The following is a 16841-nucleotide window of genomic DNA, read 5'->3' as shown; positions in this document are numbered from 1 at the left end:
TCAAAGATCCTGATGCTCATTTTTTCTTCTCTGCTCTCTCTGTATTAGGTACTATTTTCTTTGCATTTTCCAGAGCTTCTGGGATAGGTAATCATGGCTTTTTATATGTGTATGTGCCTTCCTGTGTTATGTATGGAAAGTTTTAGAAAGCTTGTACTTAAACCAATGTAAGGCAAATAGAAAATTACATTGTAATTAGATAAGAAAGCATCTTATCATCCCTTCACTGGGTTTAAAATATGAGAGTTTCTTATGGAAAAAATTAGAGGGTATTTTTTTCTTCCTGGTTGAGGTCTACTTTTAAGGAGAAGCTTTCTTTTTCTTTGGCATCTATGGTATTTTAAATACAATTTTATTACCCATAGTATCAAATAACTGTATATTATCCAACGTGCAAAAGGTATTCTGTCTGGATTGTTATTAAAATGTCAGTTATGATTGCATCATTCTGGGGCTGGATATTTAATCTGAGAAAATAAACTAAGCAGGTGCTCTCCTCCTGCATTACAGGGCTTTGGGTTCTAACTTCCTTTCTGATGTATAACTACTGGCTGCTAAATACATGAGACACTGCTTGATCCTAATGTAATATATCAAATCCTTGTTATAACTTGTCTTCGAAAGTTCACATGCTTTTCCTCTTTAGTCAGTTTTAAACATTACAAGCTACCCTTTATCTTTAATCATTGCTCTTTTATATGCTAGTTGCATAGGCCAGGCTGGGTGAGTTTATAATTTTGCTACTGCTTGACCTTTTGAATCTGTACATTTCCTTTCAGCCTTGAGCAAGCTAGTGAAGGTGAGAGATGGAGGAAAGTTCTGTTTGGCTTCCCAGGTACAAGAGGTGATATCTAAGGTAGTTTTATTCTGATGCCTGGAGATTCCAAGAAGAATGGGGAAAAGGTTGATGAGAAGACATAGAATACTTTTCAGAGAAGTATCAAGAGACATATTAGCATCTCAAGGATTCTAGGAGATCCTTTCATCCAGCATGACAAAGAAATCAATCCACTGGACTTGTGAAAGCAGCTTTTTATCAGGAGCAAAGGTGGATGAAATCCTCTTCCAAGTGGAATCCCGAATCATCTTTGCTCTCCAGGTTAGATTCCTCCCACCTGAAGTTTGAGAAAGAGCTCCAAAGAGGGGAGAGCCAAGGGGCAGAGAAACCTCAACTTAGGGAAGAGGTGTTAATGGAATTTAGCTCAGATTTCATTTCATGGGAAAGAGATCAGTGAGTGTTATGATCTCCTAAATGTGACTAGATTGCTTAAGAACTGGTGAAGATTTACAAACTCCTTGAGTTATTTCCTCTGAACTGCAGTAGATTTTTGTACAATTCTCCCTGTTTAGGGCAGGCTCGGTTGAGTAATAAAGTGGTGAGTTCGCACTGTTCTGTTTCACACCTGTTAAGAGTTAATAAATTGCAAAACACTTTCCAAATAATTTAGATACTGCCCTGCTTTGGACGTTACAAACAACAAATTCTTTACACTTGACTAGTTGCTGGAGTCGCGAGAATAATCACCCAAGTTCAAAACACCTGGAATCCTCATCAACTCTTGGGAAATACTGCCACCATTGTCCTTTGGGTGGCTTGAGCTAATTGTAGGGTTACTGTGCAATAACCCTTTATTTGAGACTAATAAACTCACAGCATCTTTAGAAAGTATAGTGCTTACCCATTGGACTCTGGCATATGCTCAATAATGTCTGCATTTAAAAGGGAGAGAAATGGAAACTTTCTTCTGTTACCAATAGAAGAAAGCATCTATTTACATTTAATGGCTGTAGCCACAATATTTCTTGAGTGAGATTATGCAGTGTGTGTGTGTATGTGTATGTGTGCACACACACATGTGTGGATGTGAGTGAGTGTGTAGTTCCGTAAAGAAAAAATACAACTTGGAAGGTATGGAACCTTGAGGTTCAGATGTGCATGGGAGTGTGTTTGGTTGTAGTGAGGACAGCTTGTCTCCAGCTCATTTCAACACAATAGGCAGGAGACAGCACAGTTAAGTTTCCCCAAATGGCTAGTGTTGTAGCCTATCCTTTTCAATGTCAGTGGATTGATCGATCATTAAGATGTCTCATGTTTTTAAAAAGAGACAGCCTACTGACAAGCAGAATGGTTTTTTTTTTTTCTTTTTTTTAATCTCAACTGAGAAAAAAGCCAGACAGACTTAAAGAAAACTATTTAAAATACTGTTCTGGAGAACATTACTACCTTTTGCTAATCTTTTAATTCTGATAAGTAGCAATGATTTCACCGGCGGGCAAACCTCACTTCCTTGTTCAAGCCTCCCCTGTCTCCTTAATGGGATCTCTTCAGTTTCTGATGTCCAGTAGCCTCTGTTGTCTGTATCTCTCACATGCCAGTATCTTGTTATGATTGTTGCTCATCATTTAAATATTTTGCTGCAGTTTGGCTTTGTGTTTGCTGGTAAGTAGCGTACAGTCTAGTTGGGGATAATACTCTCATGCACCTTGTATTTGCTTTGCACAGTAACTTAAACAGGGCAGGTGCTAAAAAGTATGTTTGTTGACTTCATTCCTGGAGAATAACTTTAGTAGAGTTAAAGAAGCAATTTTGCTCCTTTCCACAGCAGTAAACAGCCATTAGTTTGTTATTGTAAGGTTGCCTAAGGCCCAGTTTTCGGCCTAAAAGTGAGTGTGAGCCCTTTATCAAGAAAACAGAATTATTTAACACAATAAACATTTGGGTGTACATTTGGCCTAGAGGAAATTTGTTGTCTATCTGTATGGCCCCAATTCTTCACCTAATGACTTATTCCTTATTCCCTGTGTTTATGTTCCTGATTATCAAGGAAATCTAAGTCTAATGTAAGAAGGCAGAAAATGCACTCTAAATGTAGACTAATGGTGAGTAAAATGCAAGGATAATTTTGAGAGTGTCTCTTAGGAAAATATCAGTAAACATTCTGACATGGATCCAGGGATCCAGGACTTAGATCTTGGGGTGAAGGCTTGTACTCAGCTCTATAAACAATTAAGATTACAGGTTATTCAAAGCATTAATGTCCCGTGTGCTTCTGCTCATTAGTCTGCCTACAGTGAAGAGACTGCCACTATTCAGTATGCCTCACCACCCTAGGAAGTTTAAAGAATTCTTAATCAGTCCCTTTCATGTTTTTAGGCTAATTCCATTTCCTCTTCTGAAGGCAGAAAGAAAAACATCAATGCTTAAAAATACAGCTTAGGATTCTTGCTTTTATCTTAGAGGATGTGATTATTAATGGCTATTTTAGAAGTGTTTTTTCATTTGGAGGTTCCACCCCCCCCCTTTTTTATTTATGAATCCTGAAGCTGCACCCAGTAAGCCTTCTCTCCTTTCTTCCATACTCTTCCCTGTTGCTACTTCAGACCCTTAGGCAAGCCTTTCCTCCTCCTTCTGTATGCCACAAAGTAGAGAAGCTAGTTTGAGGCCTTCAGCTTTCTGTGTATGTCAACAGAAGGGATCCAGATTTCTCTAACATGTTGGCACCCGTTGGTCCATCCATTTTACTCCTTTCTGTAACGATCCACCCCCCCCCCCACAAAGTCTGTTGGCACCTCTTTCTTTGAAACCAAGGCCCAAGGAGGTCAGACAGCCTCTCTTGCTTTGCCAAGCATCACTCAGCTTCAGCTGAAGTAATGTTTACATACATGATCATTCCATGCCATTTAAAATATGTAATGGATACTGCGAAAACAATAGGCATATTCAAGCTAAAACACTGTGCACAAGTGGGAGAAATATTCCAATATCCTATCAGAGCCTAATAGGTATAATTTTGCTCATGATAGAGTCATCTGCAGGAGCTTTCCCAGACTGCTGGGTACAACAAAGAAGCAGTTGTCAACCTTTCAGAATCAGATGTTAATGATATTTCGTGTCTTTGTTGAGTCTGTGGAAAGCAGCTACTGCACCTAGAAGGGAAATGACTTCCATACCGACCGCCCTCAGCCAGAGTCCTTGGGACGGGAGAGCTGGACCGAGTCCATATTTACATTTCAGAGAGAGGTGTGAAAGAAGATTTCAAGACAGAATTGACTGAGCTGACTCCCACTTGCCTTCCCCTTCTTTCAATCTTATCAGTGCTGTGAGGGGTCTTATTATTTTCAACATATAGAAGGGGAAAATGTAATGTAAACAAAAGGCCGACGTTTTTTGGCAAAGGAGGGAAGTTTTTCTGCATTTCGTGTATTTTTGGAAAACCCAGAAATCCCAGAGTCATACATCTTCCGAGGTTTGGAGGAGCGTTCATCCAGGCATCACCTTTATTCAGCAACTTGGAGAGCAGTAACTTGCTGTATCTTTTGTAGCAGGCGGCTAACTATTTGCTCTTCTTCTCCTAGCCGGTTATAAAGAGCTGCAGCTATCACTTTGTTTTTCACGTCTTCCTAAATGCCCCCCTTTCACGCTCTTGCAGTGTGCTTTCACTTCAACAAAATTCTATTTTCATGTGTTTCATAAAAAAGTATTAATTCTAATTTTCAGTCCCCTCAAAAAGTAAAGCCTCTTAGTACTCTGTTCCAGCTGCTGGCAATCCGGCCACTCTGTTTGAACAGATGCATATAGTTTTTTAAAAAAACTTAATTTTATATTGGAGTATTGTTGATTAACAATGTTGTGATAATTTCAGGTGGCAGCAAAGGGACTCAGCCTTACATATATGAGTGTCTATTCTCCACCAAACTCCCCTCCCATCCAGCCTGCCACGTAACAATGAACAGAGTTCCCTGTGCTGTCCAGCAGGTCGTTGTTGGTTGTCCATTTTAAAAATAGCAGAGTGTATACGTCCACCCCAAACTCCCTATCTCTTCTTTCCATTCTTTGCCCCTGACAACCATAAGATCATTCTCTGTGAGTCTGTTTCTGTTTTGTAAATAAGTTCATTTGCAGATACATGTAATTTTAATTTAAATCTTTAAATACGGTACAGCTAACTGTTGAGATTCTGACAGAACTCTGAGGGTCGGGTTCACTCTGTTCATAGGAAAACCGCAGGCCCTACTACTAGTCTTAAAAGAAGAAACTATACCACAGTCTCTTTTTAAAACCACGCTTATATTGAAATTCTACTTTCACAATGATTGTGATATGTCTTTCAGTAAAGACCTTCTGACAGTTATCCAGATTAAATCAGGGGATATTGTCCCGGTCATGTGCCCCCACTTATGAAGACTATGTCAGTTCATCTCTGTAACTGTGAAGATTTTTTTATATAAATTAAATCACAAGCTGCATGTCTGCCAATATGGAACCTCTTATGTTTATATATATACTCCTGTCAGAATTCCATGTAAGTCCTGAGATACTCTATGGACATGATTGTGATTGTACAATGTGTAGAGTAAGACATTTTCCAGATTTGGTCAATTAACGGGACTTTGGCATACCTAATTCAATCATTTCAGTCATTTTGAAGTCTGTTTCTGATTGCTGTAGCTTAGTGTCTTGCTACTCTGAGTGTTGTGTGTGAACCGGCAGCATTAGCAGCACTTGAAGCTTCTACAAATGCAGAATCTTAAACCCCAGATAAGACTGACTGCATCAACAACTCTGCTGCTGGCCTGCTGACTGTGAATGAATAGCAGGGACCTAGTGGATCCTAAATTAGGTGTTCAGGTCATTTTGAGGTGAGACAGCTTTGGAAGTATGTATGCATTTTCTTGTGTGTGTGGTTAGGAGGGGATTATTTTAAATATGATTAAATCATGTAGTAAACATCCTCTAAGTTATGTAATTTCTCAAAAACTTTATTTTTGAAGAGTATGCTCTTGGCAGAATCTGACTCATTGATGTATTAATTCTTGAATTCCTAATGGTGGCTCTTGGAAAGAATATGTAAAGAGTTTGTACATTTACAATCAAGTATTTCAGTGCTTTAAATGTAATAATTAAATATCACTGGGAATATGTAATAAACTATTGTAATAGCAGTAGGTAATGTTTTTACAGCACTTGGCATAAGCTAGGTGCTCTTCTAAGCACTTTACACATATGAACCCAACGAGTCTTTCTGACAGTCCTATGAGAGGTCTTATTATTGTGCTCACTTCAGAGGTAAGAAAATTGAGGTATTGAGAGACAGCAACTTGCCCAAGTTCACATCGCTAGAAGGTAGAGGAGCTGTGATTGCTCTGATTGACCTTTATAAACACTAGATAGTGGTTAAGCAATGACTTCTCTCTGGGATGGTCTTTCAGAGCCCAGTGCACTCTCTTGTTTTACCTGTAAAGGAGATGGGATTCGGAAAAGCCACAGGACTTGTTTAATATCACAGATAAATCTGTGGCAACTGGACATACATCTCAGCCCCTATATAGATTATGCACTTGAACTCCATAATCTCCTGGGAGATAGGCAGGTACCCTGATGTCAAATGGATGACAGCCCTGTTTTGCCTCATTGCGTCAAGGGAAGAGATTGGCCTAAGTACAGGTGATAGCACTCCCACATTGGATGTTCCTTGTGTGGCAGAATCTCTCCCTCTTTTTCATGCATCTAGTCCACCCTGTCCAGATGTGTACTGTTGCACTAATCACTCTGATTTGCATTATTTGTTGACATGTCTCCTCTACACCAAGGCTTGAGCACTAAGGCCATATTTCATGCTTCTTTATGACCCTAATGATTACCATGGCATATGACACAGAGTGAGCCCTGAGTAGATCTTTGTTGTGTTGACAAATGACTGCTCCTCACTACTGCTTCAGGTATGCAGTCCAGATGGGTATGAAACCCAGGTGGCTCAGGCAGGAATAGAAGGAACTAAGTCCAAGGTAAACCTGGAGAGGTGGGGGTATAGTTTCATGGGCTACTGGTGGTGTTGGTAGTGATTTGTACGTGGAAGAGCACAGTTTGCTGTTTAGGTGGTTGATTATTTCTTTCCTGTATCTTTTCATGTTTGTATTTTGGTTTTTTTTGGTTGTAATTCTCAAAGTTTTCTACATACAGTGGATGTGCTAAGTTGCTTCAGTCATGTCTGACTCTTTGCGACCCCATGGGCTGTAGCCTGCAAAGGTTTCTGCAAGGGATTCTCCAGGCAAGAATACTGGAGTGGATTGCCATGCCCTTCTCCAGGGGATCATCCCAACTATATATGGTACCTGACTTTATACCACATGCGGAGAAGAGCTGGTGAATGCTTGTGGGCATCAAAATGAAATTGTTGATTTGCACCTTGGAGAATTTACAATATTACTTTTCTCTGGGAAATACTTCCCTTGAAGATCTTTATTTATTTAACTAGAAAAATGAAGTAAGCACTAGATGAATCTGCTGTTCAAGGTCGGGGGAATTGTTAAAACATAAATGTTTCAATTTTTACTAGCCCATGGTTTTAAAACAAGGTCATGGTTACTTTTAATGATCAAGTGAGTCCTTGCTTGTCTGAAGAGTCTGTGGTCAGTGTTTCCCAATTATTTTTAGGGGTCCCCAAAGGGTTGGTCCATGTGTCCTCGTAAGCCAGTCTGTCAGCTGTAGTTATCACTCAGCTCCTTATTTTCTTCTTTTTTCCCTCCTGCTCTAACTTGTACTTATCCACAACCACTGTCTGCCAGGCCCCTATGTGAAATGTTCATTGACTTGCTAACTGTAAAATGTATCAGGAAAGGCCAGGAAAAGTCATCTGAATGAGAATCTTAGCCTATCAGATTAATTTTTAAAAATTAAACTATTTTGAGTTGATTCACAACTATTTCTAAGAAATAATTCAATGAGGTTAATGGACCCATCACCTAGTTTTCCTCAGTGGTTAATGTCTTGCAAAACTATAGTATGTTATCACAACCAAGATATTCATATTGATAGTGATACCGTGAAGACACAGAACATTTCTATCACTAATTCTGTCTCCCATGCTGCCATGTTGTAGCCACATCCATTCCCTCCAACCCTACCAGCTTCTAAACTCCTAGCAGACGTTAATCTGCTGTCCATTTCTGTAATATTTTATATTGTGAATGACACATACATGGAAACATTTAGTACATAGCCTTTTGAGACTGGCCTTTTTCACTCAGCACACTTCTCAGGAGATATATCCAGGTCATTGTATGTGTCAATATTTTATTCCTTTTTATTGCTGTATAGCATTCCACAGCATTAATGTACTATAGTTTAGCTATTAACCACTGAAGAATATCTCAGTTGTTTCTAATTCTAGGCTATGACAGATAAGGCGTCTGTGAAATTTGAGTATGGGTGTTTGGGTGGACATAGTTTTCAGTTTGAGGGTATAAGTGCTAAGGAATGCAAAAGCTGTGTTATTTTATAGTTACATATTTTATTCTTTAAGAAACGGTTTTCCAAAAAAAAGAAACTATTTTCCAGAGTAGATTTTTCATTGAGTATAGGATTCTGGCAAGGCAGTTCTTTTAATTCATCCATTGAGAAACTTTTGTTTACTTCTATTAGGTCTTCAGGACTTCTGATGAGAAATTTGCTCCCCTTCCAATTATTGGTAAGGTATTTCTCTGTCATTGCTTTTAAAATTTATTCTTTTAGTTTTCATAAACTTGATTCTGATGTGTCTTGATATGAATTTATTGGGATTCATCCTATTTAAAATTCACTTAGCTCCTTGAATTTGTAAATTTGTGTCTGCCATATTTGGGGTATTTTCAGCCATTATTTCTTTGAATTCTTTTTAGCCCTGCCCCTTTTCTCCTTTTCTTCTGAGTCTCTGATGACATAGATGTTACATCTTTTGTTATAGTCCCACAGTTCTTCAGACTCTGTTAATTTTTTTCAGTCTATTTTCTCTTTTTTTTTCAGATTGGGTTATTTCTGTCTTCCAATTTAGTGATTGTTATCTTTAGCTCTTCCATTCTACTCTTGAGTTCATCTATTCAGTTTTTTATTTTGATTCTTGAAATTTTCAGTTCCTAAACTTCTATTTGGTTTTATTTATGTTAACTATTTCTTTGCTGAGAGTTTCCAGTTTCTTTCTGTTTCAAGTGAACAAGTATAACTTGTTTTAATGTGCTTTGCAGATATTGTGGTGTTTGTTTGTTTTTTTACAAATCGAAGGTTTGTAGTAACTCTGTGTTTAGCAAAACTACTAATACCAGTGCCATTTTCCTAACATTTGCTTGCTTCATGTTTCTGTGTCACATTTAAGTAATTTTCAGTGTTTCAAATGTTTTTGTTATTATTGTATTTGCTATGGTGATCTATAATCAGTAATTTTTGATGTTACTGCTACAACTTGCTGAAGGCTTGGATGATGGTTAGCATTTTTTAGCAAGAAAATGCTTTTTAATTAAGGTATATACATTTTTTAAAGACATAATGCTATTGCACACTTAATAGACTATAGTCTAGTGTAAGTAGAACTTTTATATGCACCGAGAAACCAAAAAAATTGTGTGACTCATTTTGTTGCAATTTTCTGGAAATTAACACACAAGTATCTGAGGTATGCTTGTATTCATAATTGTGCATCAAAACATTTTTATAATGGTCCTTTAAAGATCTTCATATAATTCTAACATCCTTTTTGTCTCAGTGTTGGCATCTAATGATTGTCTTTTTTCATACCATCTGTGGTATTCATGATTATTGCTATGACACGTAATCCTTAGTTGAAACCTGGACATTTTGGGTTATAAGACTCTGAATCTTATTTAAACCTTCTGTTTTAACTGGATTATTTTGACTCTGCTCAGCAGGGAAAGAGGGAGGAGGCGCCACCCCTTGCTTTCTCTGTGAGAGTAGAAGTCCAGGTTATCTATTGGCCTCCATTGACACTTGAGCAAGGATGGGGAGTCTCTTGGATACAAGGGAAAGGGATTGGGAGTTCCTGTTGCACACTAGACTTCCATGATAATTCCCTGGCTGGCAGAGGTCAGAGTTCTTCATGATTTCTTGCCACATGATTTCCACTGACACCGCTGGGTAGACAGTGGCCTCATTACCACTGGGTGGTGGTGAAAGTCCTGATTCTACCAGTCATCCCATGTGTTGCAACACCACTCCAATGGGAAAGAGGCAAGGTACCTCCTTACTCTCAGGTAGGGATGGAAACAGACTCTTTTCTAGGCCTTTGCTGGTTTGGGTGGGGATGTGGGCACAGTTTTTCCCCTGTGGTGTTCAGCAGAAGTAGAGAGACTGTTGTCTAAAAATTACAACGTTAATCTCTAGGCTGCCCCTTTCTGATCCTTTGGCTAGAGAGAGTTGGCTTTGTTGAGGCTTTCTTTATTTAAAAAAACAGAGTTTTATTTTTTAATTGGTGGAAAATTGCTTTACAACGTTGTATTGGTTTCTGCCATATAACAACACAACTCAGTCATAATGATATATGTATATCATAATGATCTGAGGATGTATATATCCCTTTCCTCCTGAGCCTCCCTCCCCTCCCCTCATCCCGCCACTCTGGGTCATCACAGAGTGCCAGGCTGGGCTCCCTGAGTTATTTAGCAACTTCCCACTGACTATCTATTTTACACAGGATAGTGTATATATGTCAATGCTACTTTCTCGATTTGTTCCACCCTCACCTTCCTCTGCTGTGTCCACAAATCTGTTTTCTACTAGGCTCATCAGTATGCATTTTCTAGATTCCTTATATATGCGTTAATATATAATACTTGTTTTTCTCTTTCTGACTTACTTCATTCTGTATAAGAGGCTCTAGGATCATCCTCACTACAACTGACTCAGATTCGTTCCTCTTTATAGCTGAGTAATATTCCATTTATAAATATACCAGAACTTCTTTATCCATTCATCTGTCAATGGACACTGAGGTTGCTTTTATGTCCTGGCTATTGTAAATATTGCTGCAGTGAACACTGGGTACATGTGTTTTAGGATTGTGGTTTTCTCAAGGTATATGCCCAATAGTGGGACTGCTGGCTCATCAGTTCAGTTCAGTTCAGTTCAGTTCAGTTGCTCAGTCGTGTCCGACTCTTTGCAACCCCATGAATTGCAACACGCCAGGCCTCTCTGTCCATCACCAACTCCCGGAGTTTACCCAAACCCATGTCCATCGAGTCAGTGATGCCAACCAACCATCTCATCCTCTGTCGTCCCCTTCTCCTCCTGCCCTCAATCCTACCCAGCATTAGGGTCTTTTCCAATGAGTCAACTCTTCACATGAGGTGGCCAAAGTATTGGAGTTTCAGCTTCAACATCAGTCCTTCCAATGAACACCCAGGATTGATCTCCTTTAGGATGGATTGATTGGATCTCCTTGCAGTCCAAGGGACTCTCAAGAGTCTTCTCCACCACCACAGTTCAAAAGCATCAATTCTGCAGCGCTCAGCTTTCTTCACCGTCCAACTCTCACATCCATACATGACTACTGGAAAAACCATAGCCTTGACTAGACGTACTTTTGTTGGCAAAGAAATGTCTCTGCTTTTAAATATGCTGTCTATGTTGGCCATAACCTTCCTTCCAAGGAGTAAGCGTCTTTTAATTTTGTGGCTGCAATCACCATCAGCAGTGATTTTGGAGCCCAAAAACATAAAGTCTGACACTGTTTCTGCTGTTTCCCCATCCGTTTCCCTTGAAGTGATGGGACCAGATGCCATGATCTTAGTTTTCTGAACGTTGAGCTTTAAGCCAACTTTTTCACTCTCCTCTTTCACTTTCATCAAGAGGCTCTTTAGTTCTTCTTCACTTTCTGCCATAAGGGTGGTGTCATCTGCATATCTGAGGTTATTGATATTTCTCCCAGCAATCTTGAATATCCAGCTTGTGCTTCTTCCAGCCCAGTGTTTCTCATAATGTACTCTGCATAGAAGTTAAATAAGCAGGGTGACAATATACAGCCTTGACATACTCCTTTTCCTATTTGCTGGCTTATATGGTAGATTTATTCCTAGCTTTTTAAGGAATCTCCATATTGTTTTCCATAATGGCTATATCAGCTTGCATTCCTACCAACAGTACAGGATGGTTCCTGTTTCTCTACATCTTCAGTGTTTATTGTTTGTAGATTTTTTGATAATGACCATTCTGACTGGTGTGGGGTGATACTCACTGTAGTTTTGATTTGCATTTCTCTAATAATGAGCTTCCTGATAGCTCAGTTGGCAAAGAATCCACCTGCAATGCAGGAGATCCTGGTTCAAAACCTGGGTCAGGAAGATCCACTGGAGAAGGGATAGGCTACCCACTTCAGTGTTCTTGGGCTTCTCTTGTTTGTGGCTCAGCTGGTAAAGAATAATGAGCGGTGTTGACCATCTTTTCATGTGTTTATTGCCCATCTATATGTCTTCTTTGGAGAAATGTTTGTTTAGATCTTCTGCCCATTTTTTGATTGGGTTATTTTTCTGATATTGAGCTTCATGAACTGCTTGTATATTTTGGAGATTAACCCTTTGTTAGTTGCTTTGTTTGCAATTATTTTCTCCCCTTCTGAAGGTTGTCTTTTCATCTTATTTATAGTTTCCTTTGCTGTGCAAAAGCTTTTAAGTTTTATTAGGTCCCATTTGTTTATTTTTGTTTTTATTCCATTACACTAGGAGGTGGGTCAGAGAGAATCTTGCCGCAATTTACATCAGAGTATACTGCCTGTGTTTTCCTCTAAGAACTTTATAATCTCTGACCTTACATTTCAGTCTGTATTCCATTTTAAGTTTATTTTTGTGTGTGGTATTAAGAAGTGCTCTAGTTTCATTCATTTACATGTAGCTGTCCAGTTTTCTCAGCACCACTTATTGAAGAGATTGTCTTTTCTCCACTGTATATTCTTGCCTCCTTTGTCATATAAGTTGTCCATAGGTGAGTAAGTTTATCTGTGGGCTTTCTACCTTGTTCTGAAAGAGATGGGAATACCAGACTACCTGACCTGCCTCTTGAGAAACCTGTATGCAGGTCAGGAAGCAACAGTTAGAAATGGACATGGAACAACAGACTGGTTACAAATAGGAAAAGTGGTGCATCAAGACTGTGTATTATCACCCTGCTTATTTAACTTATATGCAGAGGACATCATGAGAAATGCTGGGCTGGATGAAGCACAAGCTGGAATCAAGAGTGCTGGGAGAAATATCAATGACCTCAAATATGCAGATGACACGACCCTTATGGCAGAAAGTGAAAAAGAACTAAAGAGCCTCTTGATGAAGGTGAAAGAGGAGAGTGAAAAAGTTGGCTTAAAGCTCAACATTCAGAAAACTAAGATCATGGCATCGGTCCCATCACTTCATGGCAAATAGATGGGGAAACAGTGGAAATGGAGACAGACTTTATTTTTTGGAGCTCCAGAATCACTGCACATGGTGACTACAGCCATGAAATTAAGACGCTTACTCCTTGGGAGAAAAGTTAGGACCAACCTAGACAGCATATTAAAAAGCAGAGTCATTGCTTTGCCAACAAAGGTCCGTCTAGTCAAGGCTATGGTTTTTCAAGTAGTCATGTAGAGATGTGAGAGTTAGACTATAAAGAAAGCTGAGTGCCAAAGAATTGATGCTTTTGAACTGTGGTGTTGGAGAAGACTCTTGAGAGTCCCTTGGACTGCAAGGAGATCCAACCAGTCCATCCTAAAGGAGATCAGTCCTGAATGTTTATTGGAAGGACTGATGTTGAAACTGAAACTCCAATACTTTGGCCACCTGATGCAAAGAACTGATGCATTGGAAGAGACCCTGATGCTGGGAAAGATTGAGGGCAGGAGAATAAGGGGACAACAGAGGATGAGATGATTGGATGGCATCACCGACTCGATGGACATGAGTTTGAGTAGACTCTGGGAGTTGGTGATGGACAGGGAGGCCTGGTGTGCTGCAGTCCATGGGGTCGCAAAGAGTCAGACATGACTGAACGGACTGAACTGAATTGAACTTCTACCTTGTTCCATTTGTCTATATTTCTGTTTTTGTGCCAGTACTGTACTGTCTTGATGACTGTAGTTTTGTAGTATAATTTGAAGTCAGAGAGGTTGATTCCTCTATTTTTCTTCCTCAGGATTGCTTTGACTATTCAGGGTCATTTGTATTTCTATACAAATTGCGAACTTTTTCGTTTTAGTTCTGTGAAAAATGCCATTGATAATTTGACAGGGGTTGCATTGAATCTGTAGGTTGGGTAGTATAGTAGTAATTTTCACAATATTAATTCTTCCAATCTGAGAACATGGTATATCTCTCCATCTGTTTGTGTTGTCTTTGATTTCTTTCATCAGTATCTTATGTTTTTCTGCATACAGGTCATTTGTCTCTTTAGGTAGATTTATTCCTAGGTATTTTATTACTTTTTGTTGTGGTGGTAAATGGGATTGTTTCCCTAATTTCTCTTTCTGATTTTTCATTTTAGTATATAGGAATGCAAAGGATTTTTGTGTATTAATTTTATATCCTGTGACTTTACTAAATTCATTGATTAGCTCTACTAATATTTTGTGGTGTTTTTAAGGTTTACTACGTATAGTATCATGTTATTTGGAAACAGTGACAGTTTTGCTTCTTTTTTTCCAATCTGAATTCCTTTTATTTCTTTTTTTTTTTTTCTCTTATTGCTGTGGCTAGGAATTCCAAAACAATATTGAATAATAGTGGTGAGAATGAACACTCTTGTCTTGTTCCTGATCTTAGAGAAAAAGCTAACAGTTTTTCATCGTGAGAATAATGCTTGCTGTGGGTTTGTCATATATTGCCTTTTATGTGGAGGTAGGTTTCTTCTATGCCAGTTTTCTGAAGAGTTTTATCATAAATGGGTGTTACATTTTGTCAAAAGCTTTTTCTGCATCTAATTGAGATAATCATATGGTTTTTCTTTCCATTTGTTCATATGGTGTATCACATTGATTCACATACACTGAAGAATCCTTGTATCCCTGGGATAAACCCCACTTGATCATAGTGTATGATTCTTTTAATGTGTTATTGAATTCTGTTTGCTAGAACTTTTCATTGAGGATTTTTGCAACTATGTTCATCATTTTAAATTTCAGATACATGCTTCAATGGACAATGTGTATAAGATATGTTATATTTTATTAAACGAGATTATAGATTAGACTCACATCATGGGAGAAATTAATTCCTGTTGGCCACTACATTGTAAGCACTGTGCTAAGTGATTGTCAAAATCACCTCCCATCATCTCCTCAACTAACCTAATTTTCACTTTAGGTAGAAGGAGACTAATGATAGTTAAGTGATTTGTCCAAAATCCTCACACACAGAAAACTAGGAGCACTAGTGTCCACTCAAATCTGTCTATTTTGGAAACCGATACGCTTCCTTTAAACCTTGCCTTCTTTATTTATCTTAATTTCCCCTTTCATTTTAGTTTACTTATTTACAATTTTTCCTTTATCAGTTCTACATACCAGTTATTCTTTTCCATGAGCCATCTTTTGTGAGTCAAGACTGTTTTTCCTAGAAGGCAGTTTGTATAGTGAAAGTAGAGGATACTTTCTGACAGATCTTACATTACTTTTTTTTCTACCATTGTTCTCCAGAAAGCTCCCTATACATTTCATTCCTTAAAATCCTGTGAGTTGGAACATTTCTATTCTCCCTGTCATCACTGCAGCATCTCAGAAAAGATTCTCATTCCGTATGCTTTCAGGCGCTCAAGGAACCAAAACATGAAAACCTGGAATTTGTCATTACCCATTTGGCCTCTGGTCCATCAAATCCAGTAGCTTGCCTCCAGGAGAGATCAGTCCTTGACTCCTCAAAAGAATCTCTTCCCTCTATTATATATTTGGTTAATTGGAAAAGGCTGATTTTTAGGTAAAAGATTCTGCTTCATTTGGATAGCAACCAAGTCAGCCATATGGGAAGGAAAATAATCTAGTGAGTTGCAAAATAAGAAATCATGGTCCATGTGTTCCCCCGGATGACTTTCTATGGGATATGAGTCTCTATCTCTTTGAGTTTCAGTTTATAGCTCTTTAAATGGGGATATCCTTGGCTCTATTACTAAAATTTGAGAATATAATAAATATGCACATGATAATTAAATCTCTATACCCAGTGAAGGAGCTCTTTTGGAGTTTTCCCCTTTTATGACCACCAAGGAATGTTATTTATTTATTTATGCATTTCTGTCTGTGGTGTTGCTGGGTCTTCATTGCTGCGTGTGGGCTTTTCTCTAGTTGCAGCAACTGGGAGCTTTTCTTTATCGTGGTGCGTGGGCTTCTCATTGTGGTGGCTTCTCTTGTTGCAGAGCTTGGGCTCTAGAGCATGTGGGCTTCAGTAGTTGTGATGCATGGGCTCAGTGATTGTGGCTTTGGGCTCTCGAGTGCAGGCTCAGTAGTTGCACACAGGCTTAGTTGCCCTGTGGTGTGTGGAACCTTCCCTGAGCAGGGATTGAACCTGTGTCCCCTGCATTGGCAGGCAGTTCTTAACCACTGGACCACCAGGGAAGTCCAAGGAATGTTAAATCAACTGATCCAACACTGTTTACAAAGTTAGGAATTTTGCTTCTTCTCATTTCATGCACCAGTCTATTTGTGAAAATGTGTTGAGGACCTGAAAGTCTTGAATAATGGTCTTGATGCAGAAACAAATTGGCCGACAGAAGTCACTGTTTCCTATAATTGCTCTTCTATTCCTATGGATATGCCTTAGACTTATTAGCTCACTTGACCATGAAACATACTTCTAGGAAATATGGCAGAGCCAATGACGGGGTAAGAATGAAGATATTAGTCAAATTGGGAGTAAGAATTCTATTTATCTATGCATTTCTATGGCAACTCTTTCTTTAGCGAAAGAAACACCAGAGAAGAGCTGTATACTTTCTGCCTAAAAATGAGGCCTGTGAAAGAGAAGAGGATCTGGAAGAAACTCTAGTATCAGACCAGGTGACCAAGTGAGTTATTTAATAGGTATTATATGTTGTCAAGAAATCTTCTTCTTCCAGA

The 16841-nt window shown here is 38.8% G+C and overlaps 1 long non-coding RNA gene across 3 annotated transcripts in view; it reads left to right on the top strand.

Moving 5' to 3' along the window:
• The window catches only part of LOC145511652 (uncharacterized), a 450792-nt gene that overhangs the window by 261691 nt on the left and 172260 nt on the right, over nt 1-16841 (top strand). For 2 of the 3 annotated variants that reach the window (XR_014058028.1, XR_014058026.1), the window contains one exon: nt 16686-16789. This is a non-coding gene — a long non-coding RNA (uncharacterized LOC145511652). Of the gene's footprint in view, nt 1-8422; nt 8469-16685; nt 16790-16841 lie in introns of those variants that run through there. The other variant, XR_014058025.1, reaches the window with a different exon arrangement.

The sequence above is a fragment of the Giraffa tippelskirchi genome, chromosome 6 (genome assembly GCF_054371585.1).
Source record: "Giraffa tippelskirchi isolate mGirTip1 chromosome 6, T2T-mGirTip1v1.2.pri, whole genome shotgun sequence".
Lineage (NCBI taxonomy): Eukaryota > Metazoa > Chordata > Mammalia > Artiodactyla > Giraffidae > Giraffa > Giraffa tippelskirchi.
Note: the sequence above shows the minus strand (reverse complement) of the source record. Positions and strands in the feature narration are given on the sequence as shown.